This window comes from Cydia amplana, chromosome 7 (assembly GCF_948474715.1).
Source record: "Cydia amplana chromosome 7, ilCydAmpl1.1, whole genome shotgun sequence".
NCBI classification, from domain to species: Eukaryota; Metazoa; Arthropoda; class Insecta; order Lepidoptera; family Tortricidae; genus Cydia; species Cydia amplana.
In genome coordinates, this window is record NC_086075.1 from 4344776 (window position 1) to 4361713 (window position 16938).

General features: G+C 39.7%; 1 protein-coding gene across 2 annotated transcripts in view; it reads left to right on the forward strand.

The window, feature by feature from the left end:
- Nucleotides 1-14763: 14763 nt before the first annotated feature.
- The window catches only part of LOC134649397 (uncharacterized), a 31691-nt gene continuing 29516 nt past the window's right edge, over nucleotides 14764-16938 (forward strand). The window contains exon 1 of one of the 2 annotated variants that reach the window (XM_063504146.1): nucleotides 14764-14842. The gene's annotated coding sequence lies outside the window, so the exon portion shown is untranslated. Of the gene's footprint in view, nucleotides 14893-16938 lie in introns of both variants that reach the window. The other variant, XM_063504145.1, reaches the window with a different exon arrangement.

Below are 16938 nucleotides of genomic sequence, written 5' to 3' on the forward strand. Positions count from 1 at the left end.
TCCTGATTAGAATAGGTACTATTACAATTAATTTGGTTACAAGCTACAACAAACCCTACTGCATTGTGATAAGGTCAACCGCCAAGACCAATGGTCAGTTAGGTAAGAATGTCGCTGTTTCTCGGTTCGTTACACAACTAGGTATAAATATAAAGGCCAATTAAACACGGAAACCGAATGAAAATTCCATGCATGTGCGGCCAGGGTAAATCTTCATTTCTTATCCGCTCCACGAGATTACAAGCATTGCTACTGGATGATTCCCGCACGTTTTCTCCTGCGCTACCTACCTACAGATGTAGTGCCTAATTATTTGCCATCGTATTTTAACGGAAACGTACACACGTCTCTTGCTATTTCACTCAGTCTCGGTACAAAAAAAACTGAGGATGACTGAAGTAGCATGACAAACATGAACATTTGCGAGAAAATACGATGGAAAAGAATTATGTAGGTACTACATCCTTATTGCCTGACAAAATGTTAACATGAACAATACGTACTGCTGATAGATTTCAGAGCTATTGCGCTGCCAGATCTACTCTTTTGTACTCCCTTTGAAAACGTGACTGTAGTCGCTACATCTTTCCTTGACAAAGACTGATCTGATGAGCCTTTAAACCACTTCTTTACAGAGCTAAGATATCCTATTAAAGATGGATTTCTGTACTCCTTATGGCCATTATCGAAGGTTATGACGCGATACCGTTCGCAGTTGTGTTTCGTAGGTTGATTGTTCTTCATATAGACGGTCTCATGTACCAAAGTGATTATAAAGCGTTATGCATTTGTGAATGCCGTTTATTTCATTTAAAACTATATACATGACGTATTAAATAAAATGTTCCTTATTATAAAAATAACGTAAACAATATCAAGTTTCATGATGTTGTGACACTTCTGTCATTTCTGACGTGAGTGACAGCAGTAACAAAGAGAATAACTTTATGGAAAATGCAAACTTTATGGGCAACATGAATCTAAGAATCTAATGATGGGCAAAGTGTAAACTAGAACTACCTTTAGGGACCGTGCGCGTTGGAGGGTCTGCCGTTTTGTGCCTTAATCGGAAACATAAAAAGCTATACATTGCCAAAGCAAGTGCTGCCATCTAGGTACCGTTCTCGTACGTTTTCTTGTGCATAGTAGTTCTGCCATCTTGTGGGCTACATAGGAAGCATAAACCTCACATTTATGCCTCGCGCCAAAAATCTGACGGCTTCTGCCTGTGCTGCTGCGCCTTTAGTTCATGCACGTTCCCTGGGACCAGGGCCGGATTAACCCTAAGTCAGAGTAGGCAACTGCCTATGGGCCCCGCTTCGGCTAGGGGGCCCCGCCTCGGATAGGGGGCCCCGGCGGCCCCGCGCGCGCCAAAAACAATATTTGTTTCATATGGCCAAAATTCATAAATATTGTTATTATTGTACCTAAACATTTATACCTACTTAAGGTCCAATATCAGTTTCTCAGATACACGATCATTATGTTATTATGTTATTTTATAGATTTAAAGTCTGTAATATCGAGCTCGATTTTCAGGCTCCCGAGGGCCTAATACCTCATCTCCGAGTAACTCTTGCTTAAGACATATTATTGTCGAGTAACATTTGACGATTGGTTCGTGTCAGAGCGCTGTTTTCGTACAGTTCGACCTTCGGCGTCGCTTTTTAACAAATATAAACATTGATTTCAGAAGCTTGGCCTTTTGCCTCGCATGAAAGCTCACTTCGCTGGTTATAAGTATGCTTCGGGCTTGTTAAGTAATGTGGAGATTGCTGAGCTCGACCTTCAGCCTCACACCTCCATTTTTGGTTTGTCTTCCAAATCTCCTCTTCTTCAGCTTAGCCTTTGGCCTAGCTGCGCCAAGCTCGGCCTGCGGTCTCGCTTTATAATACAATGAACATTGGTTGGCGTCTGTGCTCAAGCTGAGCTTATCCTGAAGCACGGCTTCGACCTCGCATGAAAGCTCGGCTCACTGGGGAACTTCGGATTTTTAGGCCCGGCCCGGCCTTTTTAACACGCTTTCACAATTTTTTTTACAAAAAAATTCGCGCTCGCTGCGCTCGCGTTTTGTTGCTGCTTTTCTGGTTGACCCTGTACCTACATGCTAACTTGACTGGTGAATGAATAGGAATTTAAACCTATGGAATATCTTTATTATTACGTTAATTTTAATCATGTGGCTCGGCGTATGGTATTATGGTCGGACAATCGCTGTTCAGCCTCGCACAATATTTAACTACCTATTGAGAAAAAAAGGGCTCGCCCCACACTTGACGCAAAAAGGAATCGGCAAAAACTGATAGAAAAAAGCTTTATGTCCACGCAATAAGATCGAAAAAGACATCGCTCGGCATGTTCGGATCGGCTCAACCGACATACCTGAAGGTTGAAATTAAAACCACAAACTTACTTCCCTGAACTGAAAAATGAACATTATGTATGCAGAATTGACTGTAAGGGCCTAAGGGGGCCCCGAGCATTGCACTGCCTAGGGGCCCCGACATGCTTAATCCGGCCCTGCCTGGGACTAGGTTTTCTGTGGACTAGGTCTATCAAATGTCTATCAAAGACTAATAGAATCATAATAGAATCGAGCCAAACCACAGAGCGAACACGCTATACTTACATCAAAAATGATTTGCGTTTATATGTGTGCGCGGCACGTCTGTACACGCGTCATTGAGTTTCTGACGGAATCCTGACATGTTCTCAGTAGAGCGACTTACGCACACATTCATGTCGCGGCCTGTCGCGGGCGAGGTAATCCGAATCGGGGCGGGGCGGTGCGTGTCCGTTCTGTATGATACCTAATACTATTACTTATTCTGTGGCCAAACTAAGAGCATTTCCACACGACATCGACATAAAAAGGCCAAATACGGCTTTCTTTTAATTTTAAACAAAGATTTCCTTTGGCAGAATTAATCTTTGTGTTCCTATGATGTAGGTTCCTATTTAAGGGGCCCACTGATTACCAGTCCGCCGGACGATATCGTCCTGTCAGTTAAAACAAAAAGTTGACAGCTCCGAACAACTGACAGGCCGATAACGTCCGGCGGACTGGTACCTAATCAGTGGGCCCCTTTAACCTTTTGGACGCCAATGACCGATATATACGCACCGCAGGTCCAACGCCAAAGACGTATTAATCGGTCATAGACCACAGAGCAACACAGACCTAGGTGCATATGCATAAAGTTCAATTTCAGTTTTGACACTTCGGTGACGTGGCGACTGAGTGACAGCTTTTGTGTTTGACACGGCGTCGAAAAGGTTAAGAAGTTCGAGGACGGTGTTGTCCCCGTCACGAAACGTCGGAGGTAAATCTTAAAACTTACTTAAATAGCTACGCGATTAAATACCGTTGTACAATTTAATAAAGTGTGAAACAGTAGACATTACTTTCGCATTTATAACACGCCTGCAGATTGCAGATGGTTTTTATATTTAAATTGATAAGAGGATGTGAAAGCAATTGTACTTTAATTTAGCAAGTCTAATCAGAACAAGTAGTCAAAAAGAAACATAGGCACAAAAACAAAATACACGGAATACCAATGAAGCACCCTGCACAATACACTATCGTGCGACCAAACAACTTAAAATACTTAGGGAATGAATCTGGGACATAAGGATACCAAGGTATAGGACCTCTCATTTTCTCCCTGGAACCATATTCTCCATCGTAGTAATCTCCCGACCCTTGTCTACTCCCGTATCTTCTGGGCACTTCGTAACCTTCATCGTCCACGTTTGTTCTGTATCGTTTGGGTAACGCACGTTCGTAATCCTCCCTTCCTTTTCTGTATTTTCTAGGCAATTCAACCTCATCCTTATAGAATATTTTGTATTTTCTAGGCGATTCATGTTCAACCTCCCGCCTTTTTTCGTAACCATATTCTTTCGCATATGTTTGGTCTTTATTGGGACTTTTACTCTTAAATTTTCTTGACACTGCGGTCTTAACGTCTCCAAATGTGGTTTTATATTTTTGAGGCACCTCAAACCCTTTACTCTTTTCATCACCAAACATTGGCTTTGATTGTTTTGCTACTCCCATTCGGTCTTCTCGGCGTTCATCAACGATGGTTTTGGATGTTATTGGCCCTTTGGTTTCGCTGTAAGCGGCGTTTGGCTTAAAACCACCGCCTCCCTCAATATATTCTCCAGGCGTTTTAAGATAACCTGGTCCGACCTTCGTTCTAAATTGCTTGGCTGCTTTGGTCGCCCGATCATAGACTTTGGTCTTGAAAGTTCCCCTTACACTTGTAAATTTAGAACCAGGCACTTTGATTTCCTGATCAGCACCGAGCCTGGCCGGTGAATCCTGGCCTCGGGATTCTCCCGGGACCTTTAAACTGGGACCGCCGGGGACCTGGACACTGGGACCGCCGGGGACCTGATGGACACTGGGACCGCCGGGGACCTGGACACTGGGACCGCCGGGGACCTGGACACTGGGACCGCCGGGGACCTGGACACTGGGACGGCCTGGGACGCCCATCTTAGAGATGAAATGCTTAGCTTCTTTAAACGCATACTTTCTTGGCATTTTAGTCTCGAGTCGTTCCTCCCTGGGCTGTATTGTTTTAGGAAGTTTAGCATGAGCTACTTCAGTGTCAATCTTAAGTTCAGCCATCTTAGTCTTGTACGCTTCAAGGCCCTTAGGCCCATATGATCTGAGCACTTCAGCCTCCAAAACGTTCAGCTTTTCCTTGGACGAAGGCCTAATCTTGCCTGGTCTTATCTGACCGATCGTATCGACTCTGTACGGCGAAGCAGACTTGGCGGCAGCCTTCGCAGCCTTGATTGCTATAGCCTTTTGCTTTTTAATCCTTTCGTCAATTCTTATTTGTTCTTTGATTGGCGGCGGTGGTTCGAGCTTAGTTGGCACAATACAACATTTTATGTCCGTCGTGGGTAGACATGGGCTACACCAAGGTAGCATTTTCAAAAACCTACATTTTTCTGGAAGTTCTTTTGGTTTCTTGGCTTCCGGTGGTGTTAAGAACGCTGCGACCGTATTGGATGCCAATTTTATAAAACAACAAGGACGTGAACACTTGCGTTCTTTGAGTGCTTTGGCGGAAAGTTTTGTGTCTTGTGATTTCACCTGACTACCTGGCATCGCCTGACCACGCTGACCTCCGGGGGTTGCAGGGAATTTTTTATATAAGTATTTACAAATACCTTTCGGTTTCTCTTTTTCTTCAATGGGTTTTGGTAAACCTGTACAGCTACACGCGCATTTTAAAACCTCTTGTGTCGTTGGTTTTATAAGTCTTGGATCCGGCGTTTTTTCCAGATCCATCTTGGCTTTGGCAATACTTTCCTCTCTAAACTTCTGGATCTTTTTATCAATTTCTCTCTCTTTCGCTAAAAGTCGGATTTCTTTCATGCGAAGTTGTTTAAAGCAATTGTCACGATTCTTTTTCCTTAATTCGTCTTGTTTCTGCATTGATGTTTTTTTCTTATCTCTACAGCAACTGCAGAAATTCATGTTTTTCACATTTATATTCGGGCGAGTCATATTCTTCATTAGTGCGTGTTCTTTTTTAATTAGTTCTAATTCTTTCTGACGAAGTGCCTTGAAACAGTTGGCACATCTTGCCCTGTCTACTTTTGCCTGAGTATTTAAAGGACTCTTTGCAGCAGCAGCCATCTTCATCTTTGCTATTTCTTGCTCTTTTCTAAATAACTCGAATTCCTTTTCACGAAGAGCTTTAAAACAGTGCTCACAGTTTGTTCCCAGTCCTTCTTGACCGCCACTCTTTGGAAGATTTGTGAAATGTGTCTTAATTTTTAATATTTCTTGTTCTTTCTTTAATAATTGGAGCTCTTTGTCACGTAGTATGTTTATGCAATTATCACACTTCCTTTTATCTGGCGGTCCTCCAGGAGGAGTTGCCGTATATGTTAGCATTGGACTCATTCCACTTGCGTCATTTACGCGATTAATTAGATCGAAGTTAGCTATTTTATTTTGATTAAATACCATTTGGTTAGCATACCCTTTGTGTGCACACCATTTGCAGCAGTCTCCTCGGTTTGATGGAAAGCGATTGCCGATTCTGTTAGCATTATGATTTATTGGTCTTAGTATCTTAACCACGATTGGACTTTTGGAATTACTTGGGAAACATCCATCACATATCTTTTCTTTTGGTCCCACATCGCAGTCTCCACCGGGTACGTAAGGCATGGTGAATATTGGTGTTCCTGTTTTCTGGTATTACAATATTCTATGCACTTATTAAAAAGTGCACAATTTTTTTATATGTACTTATGAGCTTTTACCATTTTTTTGCCCTTTATAATATTAAGTTATAAAAAACATTTTGATTGACTCTATGAATTTAGCATTGGCATGGTACTCTGAGATTTTATTATTAATGAAATGTTAATTAAACATTGAAATTTGGTCTAATTTGGAATGTTGACAATCATTGACATTTTTATTTTTCATACTTAGACTCATAGAGAAAGGAGAGGAATATTAAATACAAACAGCACAGCATGGAGAAATCTGCCAAGGAGACTGTCACCTACATAGCGGCTGTAAGGCGGCTGTAGCTCAGAGTAGTATAATATACAGCGTATAATGTAGGTATAGCTGTAGCGTATCCTACTATAGTTGGTCAAACCAAATTTGTCAGTAAATAAGAACAAAAAAAACTATACCCGTCCTTTTCTTTGGGTGATAGTACTAGTGTAAGACAAAGATAGTATGGTTCTCTTTGTCTAAGTATGTGTGAAATGAGTCACGGCCCGATTCGGATTTTGTAATAGACATCTGTTAGATATCTTTTAGACATCGCCAAGATACGATAACGATATGTTTAAGATCTAACCTGTCAAATTTGACATTTCCGCGATTCTGGAGATACTCTTGAACGATTTCCGCAAGATATTACTTAGAGATCTAATTCACATCTAATAGATATCTAACACGATCTATCGTAAAAGTGACATTGGTTGCCCGAATTGCGCTGCAAAAGAGAACTAGTTGAAATCTAAACTATAACGTATCTAGAATGGATCTAGTACGTGTCGTCTCTTGTGAATATCTTGAAGTTCGAATACGGCAGATAGTCCTTGATAGTGTCGTTGTCTTTTGTGTATGTCTGTAATCAAATCTTGCAAATGCTGGCCTGTTTGGCCTACCTACTTCCTGAAAATTTGCATACATATGTAAGTCACCCGGGTGACAATTAAATATTATGATACCATACCAGCTAGGCACCCTGCTCTCTAAGAATAGCCACACCGCACGGTGCACCGGTACGTTTGTGGCATCATTGGACCATGGTCGATGAGGATGGCCACCATTTAGCCATTTACTAAGTTCTCAAAGATATGCGTAGGCTGTTTTTCGAGACATCATACAATCAATGATGTGATTGGGGCTCTAGTGTTAGCAAACGTCCCTTACTATGCCTTAGATGGCAAAAGGCCGGACGGGCTCACATTGATTCCACGGCAACGGATTTTGTTCCAGTGCGGCCGTGGAGATTGCGTGACCCTGGGAAACAGAAGCTAAATACTTTTTCTCAAAAATGGACGGCAAAGTCGACGTTGCCGGTTAAAAAATAGGTCGCGAAGTGCGTAGTTTATGGTCATTCAAAAAATTAAAAAGTTAAAAACATTGCAGTCTCGATTTCGGGACTGCAATGTCGCATACAAATTCCATTATTTAACGAGTTCCAAACTTTTTAAAACTTCAAATGGCCATATCAAATGAAGGCATAGGTCCCTTAAACAGCCAAACAGATGATCAGCACTTATTATTATAAAGCCTATAACAGACTATCGCACCGCACCGCGTCCTTGGAGCGTCGCACCCATAAGTGAGAGCGAGAAACAGATATTTCTTTCTCGCTCTCACTTATGGGTGCGACGCTCCAAGGTCGCGGTGCGGTGCGATAGTCTGTTACAGGCTTAATGTTGGTACCGCGACTATTTAGGTGTCTCAAATAGGTTGGCGTATTTTCAGCAGAAAAATACACTTCTTTTTTTTTTTAAAGGCGGCAAGCTAATTTTTTTAATGGTTGTATTTTTTCTGTGAAAATGGAAAATTAGAACGTTGCTTCTGTAAGTTCTGTAAAATATTTCTATTTCTTGCACCATTTTTGAGAAAAGCACTATATATGACTCGGCTGGAAGGCTACTTGCTGGCTTCGGATTCAATTAAACGGACTCCCAAGGTCGTCCGTTTAAAACGAATCCTCAGCCTGCAAGTAGCTACTTCCGAACCTCGACAATAATGTACTATTGTAAAGGAACTTGGTCGTCGAATTATAATTTTAAATTCTATAGATGTGTACACTTGTACAGTCACGCACCTAGCCAGTAGAAAGGTCTCCAGAGTAAGTCATTCAGTAATGTAAATGCTCTTAGATACTCTGGCAAGCCAACTTTGTCAGTAGAAAATGGGGCCAAATTGTAAATTTGCTTTTTTTTCTACTGAAAAAGCTGCCTTACCTTAAGTATAGATAATGAATGAGGTTTAGTAGTTACGTTTAAAAAAACCTTAGTCGGGCTTAATTATAAAATGTGTATTGTCATCATCCATATCCAATCAACTATCGACGCCTGTAACGGGCTAACGGGCCTTTTCAAATTCTTCTGCCAGACAATATCTAGCCTTATTTATTTGTTCCATAGTATCAAAAGTCCAGAACGGAACGTAGGCCCCAACAGGGAGAAAGATACAAGCATCATACAGCATCTTTTGTTGCCTTTTCTTTTCAATCTCTTGTATTTCATTTATTCGTGAGCAATCACACGAACAATCTGTATCGACATCAAATATGAGCGGTCTTCGTCTAAATTCTAGTTCTTCATTTAACATAGCCATCTCTTCATTAAATTTCTTTTCCCTAAGTTTCTCAAGCGCTTCATCAATTTTTTCCTCTTTTTTCTTCAATTCGCGTTCTTTCTTCTGAAGTTTTTTAAAGCAATTATGTTCTTTTATCTTGTCAACTTTATTTTTTAAGTTTGTCAGATTTCTTGCAAATATATTCGAACGCCGCCTTTCTAGTTCGAAATCTTTCCATCGTAATTCCAATTGTTTTTGTCGGAGAGCATTGTAGCAAATATCGTCGCATGCCTCAAATCTCATTCTCGCTAATTCCTGGTCTCTCTTAAAGAGTTCATTTTCGATATCTTTAAGCCCTTTGTAGTTATGAATAATCTCACCATCATCGTCATACTTATCTTCACTCTTTGGGAGAGTTAATAAATTTGTCATCAATTTAACCATTTCGTGTTCCTTGTCATATATCTGACGATCTCTTTCGTGAATAATTTTCAAACAATTTTCACAATCCGTTGGATATTCCTTTTTGGCTGGAGGATCGCTGGATACTGTTGGGAAACGATCTATTGTGTGCACATGGCATGGCTTACCACACGGTGATCCTTCATCGTTTTCAAGCCTCGTAACTTTTACCAGGATAGGTAATTTATTTCTTGTCATACAACACCTATCACACGGCTTCTTCCTCTTTGACATGGTGATAGTCTATTTATCTATCCAACTTCTTTACTAATTTAAATAATATTAATAATATTTCATCACTTAGTTTTCTTTTCTATATAGGTAGCTTTTTTATTTTAACGTTATTTTGTTTGGAATTTGTAACTAAAATTTTCAAGTTATTTTGACAATAAAAGACATGACTTGGACATGACGTCTTTTATAGTTTATCTATGAGGTTTACAATGCCGGCTACATATGTAACCATATTATAGAATGGGGTACCTATAGTAACTTATTTTTACTCGTCTGCGTGTATGTCTAATTCTTTGGCACTCCCTACAGCCCAAACGGCTGGACGGTTTATGTTAATATGACAATATGAGATGTCGTTGGATTCATCACTGATGCTTTTCCGCCATCTTGGCGCGAACCAAACTGCGAATTTACCGTGGGCCGTGAAGTGTGCGAGTGTGGCTGTGGAGTCATACGCCAACGTCGCGATATATTCGCCGAGATTCGCGCACATAGTCTGGAGGGGGCTTTGAAAAAAGCACCCGAAAATGAAAAAAAAGGGAGGGGGTATCTTACCAATGTTACCATAGCAATATGGCCAATATGAGTATCAAAATGAAAGCTAGTGAAAAAACCATTTCAAAAATATATAGTGTGTCAATGGTCTGTTTGATTTCAAACATAGACAGAGAGAATCATACTATCTTTGTCTTACACTAGTACTAGCACCCAAAAGAAAAGGATGAGTATAGTTTTTTTTTCCTATTTACTGACAAGATTTGGTTGACCCAGTATATGTAGGTAGGTTAACTACCACTAAAGTCTGAAAAAAACACTCAACAAAATTTTAAATAAGTAATTGTGATACTTGTTTTTCCCTTTTCAGTAACTTTTTTAAAGCAGTTGGTTTTTTTTCTTGTTTTTATAATAATAATTACGAAAAAATAAAAAACGGTCATTAAACAGTTATGTACTATGATTTTAACCGTCTTCTTCTTCATCTTGATGTTGAAGTTTTGTACACTTTCTCGATAGGAAAGGTTTTTATATTCAAAACACATTACTAGTTCACAAATAGGTAAAGTAGGTACCTATACTTTTTTACAATCGGTACAAAAACTTTGCTCCTGAAGTTAATCTAAAAGCACCTTCGTTTCTTTAGTTTCTTCTTCCTGTACACCCACCATCTCAACAATCTCATGGGGATACAACATGTCTCAGGTTTCTTCTTCCCACAGGTTACGGGACAGAAGTAGCAAGTAGCCACACTCTCGAGTAACTTCATCACGCAACATTTAGTCGAGCAGGCGTGCATGTTAGGACCCATGCGTGTGCCGTTCCACATAGGGAAAGGCATGGTGCAGGCAAAAGCATTAGCACTAGGATTAAAAGCACAAGGGTCTACAAACTTCTTGTTCACAATAGCCCTTTTACACGCACACTTGCAGTTCAAATATACTTCTTTTATAAACGAATTTGGTGTCTTTTTCATATCCTCCTTCGCTTCTTTGAGATTCTGTTTTCTGAACTGTCTAATTTTCTTATCAATTTCTCTCTCTTTCTTTAACAATTTCTTTTCTTTCTTATTAAGTTCGTTAAAACAGTTCTTTTTGTTCTTTTTCCTTTTCTTTTCATCAGTCTGTGGTCTAGTAAGGTTTGAGCAACAACTACAGGGGTTCGGGCTTACTTTTATGTACGGACTAGCCATTTGCTTTACCACTTCTTGTTCTAACTTTTTTAAATTTTCCTCTCTACAACGGAGATATTTGGAGCACGTTGGACAATTAAATGTTTCTGTAGGCCATATTTTGGTTGTATCATGTCTTGCCATCTCCATGTTCAGTTTTGCTAGTTCATGTTCTCTCTTTCTGAGCTGGAATTCGACCTCGCGGACGGATCCGTAATCGTGTTTCCGTCCGCCATGTTTTCGTAGGTGCCTTTGGAGTTGAAGCAGTTCTTGATCTTTCCTTATTAGTTGAATTTCTTTCTCTTGAAGTATTTTAGCGCATCTTTCACATGGTGTCGCTGCCCTGCCTGCACTTTGGCCTAGCGAACTAGGACCAGAAGGAAAAAGATGTTCAAAGGTAATCGGTTTATAAGTCGGCCTTTTATATGGGGGATATTTAGGCTTCTTCTCTATCTTTACCGTAATAGGACTGACTGTTTGATTAGGATAGCAGCCATAGCAAAATTTGTCGGGTTTATCACCCCTGCAGCAGCAAGTCTGAGCTACTATGGGCATTATTTGTTACGTAATAGAAACGCTTGTTTTTTAAGATTTTTTTGTTACATTATACTTGGTTATTTTTGACAATGCTACTTTGGCATTCAGATTTTTTTATCCATAGAGAATATTTTAAAATGAATCGTATAACACTTATAAGTTATAGTTGGTCAAACCAAACTGTCAGTAAATAATAAGAACAAAAAAATTTTACTCATCCTTTTCTTTTGGGTGCTAGTACTAGTGTAAAACAAAGACAGTATTATTCTCTCTGTTTATGTTTGAAATGAGACAGTCCTTTGACAAACATAAACTCAACACGTATAATAAAGTATGGAGTGGTCACTAGTACCTCTACAGCTACACTCCATATTATTATAATAAAGTAGTTGTACTTCAAAGACATACCTGTCAATTACGCATCGAATAGCAAGCAAGCGACAAAGAAAAGGTTTCTCACGAATTCCGAGGTAGGTATTGTATTGTAGAGGAACCACCACAAACCCCAACTTCGAGCCTACGAGCAAGGCAAGCGATTACTTAAAAAAGGTACCAGGTCGTCAGGAAATTTCAGGAAACGTTCGGCCTTCCTTGTTGGTTTCGGCCCTACGCGGAGCTCGGCCTTCGGCCTTCGGCTTTCGCATTAGCTATCTAAGTATCTACACCAACGTTTCGCGTCAACCATTGCGGCTGTGTCCCTGACACAGCCTCTCAATTTTTCTATCTTATGTGGCCCACAGATATGGCGGGACGACTTTGACGCCTTCCTTAACAACTGGCCGGAGAAGCGCTAAATCGGGTGTCAAGGAGGAGAACCCGTGGAGAGGCTCAGGACCGCTTCGGCCTCAGTTTCATTTCGTCATCTCCATAAATCGTCCACAGTGCCATGTCGTCAGCCTACAATTCCTAAATCGTCACCTTCCTAACTTGCCTACTTTCTGATATCGTCAATACCCCATTTTGTCTAAATTCCTATTTTGACCATAGTGCCAACTCGTCCAATATCTGATATCGTCAATATACCATTTTTGTCTACGTTCCTATTTCGACCAAAGTGCCAACTCGTCCGCGTTCTTTTATTTGAACTTTTAGTGTACGTGTATTTATTGCCTACAACAAGCAAATCACGGCCTCTCTGAGATTTAGTAATATATAAATTCGACATTTTACTGTTGGAAGTTTTTGATTCAGCGACTGACTGAATTGACTTATGTGTGTCATTGAATCATAGATAAAATTAATGTCAATGTGCACTTCATATCTTCTTAAGTGCTATTTTCCAGCTAGTATTAGTATTAGTATTATTTGCTGTTGTCACACTTGTCCTTAACCATAAAGATAACTTTGATGATAATGATGATGTACTATTAGGGCTGCTATGTAGTTGACGAGTTGGCACTGTGGTCTAAATAGGAATGTTGACGAGTAAGCACTATGGACGAATTAGGAGTGTTGACGAATCGGCACTGTAGTCTAATTAGGAATATAACCAAGTTACTACAGTGGCCCACGTAAGAAAGCGGGCGAGATAAGAAAGTGACGATATAGGAATGCTGGCGAATCGGAACAGTAGACCAAATGCGAATGAGAACTACTTAAGAAGTTGCCGAAATGAAACTGAGGCCGAAGCGGTCCTGAGCCCGTGGAGAGCCCTTTGCCCAGCAGTGGGACACGCAAATAGGCTAAGAAAAAAAATGTAGCTCAGACACAGAAAGGTAGAGCTTCGCTCCTGCTCTACCGAACTTCTGTAAGTGGACTATGTGTACATACGCAAGAGTTAAGTGACGTTGACCTTATACTGTAGTGTACTGTAGGGTTACCTTATACTGTAGGGTTATCCGCGAACCGCGAACCGTTAACCGCGAAAATCGAAATTCGCACATTGCGAGCATTTTTCTTTGTCACTCTAATTACGCCTTCATTGGAGTAAAAGGGAAAGATTCCCGCAATTTGCGAATTTCGGTTTTCGCGGTAGTCCCTCTGTACCTTGGTTTATGTTTTGTAAAAAGTTAAGTGCTCGTACGTGGGTCCTCACAAATGGCTGCAGGGAGGTAGGTTCCCAGGCACCCGCGGCAACGGGTCAGGGGGCAGGGAATATCTATATTGGCTGTAGCTTCGCAAAAGCCAGGATGTGGGAAGTCTTGCTTTGCTTGGATACGTCTATAGCCTGTGTTTTCATTAACTAAATAGAGTTCAGTAGAAAATATGATTAGGCGTCCAAGTGTTTTTTTTCAAGTTGATTTCACTGAACTGAAAATAACAGATATATATTTAAAAGTAAAATAAATAGGTGTATAAATTATGGAGGTCATGCTCTGTTCATTCATTGAAAAGTATTTATGAAGGTATATATTAATATTACCTATGTAAATAAAGTAATTAGCGCATGTCTTTGGTTTACCTACCTTAAAAAGTGATGTAAGTATAGTTGGTCAAACCAATTTGTCAGTCAGTAAAAACCAGGAAAACTATACTCATCCTTTTCTTTTGGGTGCTAGCACTAGTGTAAGACAAAAGTCTAACTCTATAACAAAAATAGGTAAATCAACGCTGTAACGACTTTGTCCAAACTCTCTGAAGGCAGCAGGAGATGCGGAGTTTCGAGTAAAATACCTTGAAATCCGAGTGTGTCAACCCTTGAATGCAAGACTTTTTGCAATAAGGAACACCATTCATAATGCGAAAACCAACAGATGTTTCCAATTTGATGTGCAATAATTCGAGAAGCCAACAGACAAAAATTGCATCTCAATGCCAGCATGCATAAAATTGCAGTAAAACAAAATTTATCGAAGCTGTTACCGCATCCATACATTTCCTGGATCGATCGGAGGTCAGCGGCATTGCGCTCACGCTTGACGCTAGACCATGGTTGCCACAAACTTATTCAGAAACCATTTCACCGACTAGTATTACTAGGCCTTTACATTTGCAGAAAGCAAGCGTGATCGGGAGGTAGCTTATAATGGTATACGTATGATCGGAAAACTGGCTTTAGCAGCTCGAAGTTAGGTCTTGCGCAGAGTATGACCCGCCGTAGCCGCGCGCGCACGTATCGCGCTCTAAAACAAAACACAGTGCGCGTTGAATTAACTTGATCAGTGACAGCTCCCATCTCCCAGGTATTTTTAGATCAACGCCTCCAAACAGGTTCTTCGCGAAAGTGATACCGGTTAGTACAAATTATTATCTAGAACGACTTTTAGAAACAATTTGCAAATGTGTAAAGTTTGCAGGCGCATCGACCGGTTTTATTTTAGCGTGTAAAAGTTGTTTAAGGGAATTAAGGGCAAGTAAAATTAACATTTGTTAAGTGAAGTCAATAAACTCTTGAAGCACTTAAGTTAAAATGAACAAGTTTTTTGCTGGGCATACTTAGTTAGCATTAGTTTGCAGTTTTCGCGGTCCTAATGTTTTAATCGGCTTTTCCGGCATCATACCGCCTCTTCTTCAAGTAGCTCATTTGGTGATTTATTTTAAAGTAGGTACTGTATATATTGGTTAATTAAAAAAACAATATTCCTGAATGTAAATAACAATAAACAAAAGCGAAACAATTATTTATTAACCTCTTGTCTGTGTATGATGAGGATCCTGCCAAATTTTTAGTTATCTTTTTGCATTCTCTTCGAGAACGATGTTTTTTGCTCTTGTACCTACATCTCAACCTATCGGTTTAACCAACCGAGGTTTCCACCTTACCAAGAATTAAGATAAAAAATCTAGCAGAAGTTGCTATAGCTAAGCGGGCGAGATGCTCAAAATTACCTTGACACGCTCTTATTCTCTTAACAATAAAGTCGCGTCAAGATCATTTTGAACACCTGGCCCGCTTAGCAAATTCTGCTGCTGACTATACCTACGCCTTCGTAACAAAACAACCCTTATAGTTTAGTCATAGATCTATTAACTCATATGACAAATGATCTCTATTATTTATCAATAAAAATTAACCCAATTACAAGTTAATGACCGATTACTTAATTGATATTTTAATTGTCAGTTTGTCTTCCTTTACAATTTATGACAGGTCAATAACTGACTAATACTGACTGAAATTATCGGATAGTGACTTTATCTAGTTAATTATTAATAGATAAATGACACATAATAACAAGTGTAATTTGTATCATATCATTTGTATTGGAGTCCAGAAAAAAACAATTAAGAGTCCAAAAGTCTTTAAAGTTATCTTAAAGCACTACCTGTATCTGCAAATTCTGCAATTTAAGAAAAAGGCAAACTTTACTCCTCCAGTTTATTTAAAAGTGTCCATAAACATTGAGTACAATTATCTTGATGTATTAAAATTGTGGAATGTCGAATTCAATGTGTGTGCAAGATTTCCGTAGGTAGATACCTCCGTAAGTACCTCGCCGATATCGCAATTTTTGATGCATATTAGTGACATTTTATGGATTCGTTGCACCTCATTAGTCATCAATAGTTCAATACTGTCGTCGTGCCATCGAGTCAAGTTTCCACATTAAGGTGGAAACATAATACTTATAGAAACTTTATATATTTTTGAAAGTTTTCGTTAAAAAATGAAAGTTTCCTTTACTTGCTGTGATTTTTTTCTGAAATTTCCGAGAACTTTTCCAACTTTTTGGAAAATTTCCTCAATTTGCACATCTGCAGACAATGTAGGTATCGAAAATCGCATGGAATTATCGGTGATGTCTGTAGAGCCCATAAATGCGAGTACAGTCTACTTGTCATTTTTGAGTCGTCATCATAATCGCCATGCATGTCCGCTTTTCGGATAGTACGTATGTATTTAAGTTTAGTATTTAGTGCATTAGTGCATAGCATAGGTAATATGTATGTTTAGAACGTAAAAATGAGCGTGATCTCGCCAACAAACTGCAATCGCAGTTTGGCGAGGAATATACCTAAATTGTTAAAATTGTTGTGTACTTTGTGATAAATAAAAAAATAAAAAAGTCAGCAGCATAAGTTGCTAGGCGGGTGAGGTGTTCAAAATTACCTTGACGCGCTCTTATTCTCTTAACAATAACGTCGCGTCAAGATCATTTTGAACACCTTAGCACAGTGATTCCTAACCTGGGGGTAATTACCCCCGTGGGGGTAAAACTGGTATTTTACGGGGGTAATAAGCTAACCTAATATAACAATACAACAAACGTAAACGTTTTATTTTTTATTACCATTGGGAGGAGGGGTAAAATCAGGTTCCCTAGTTAGTCATAGGGGT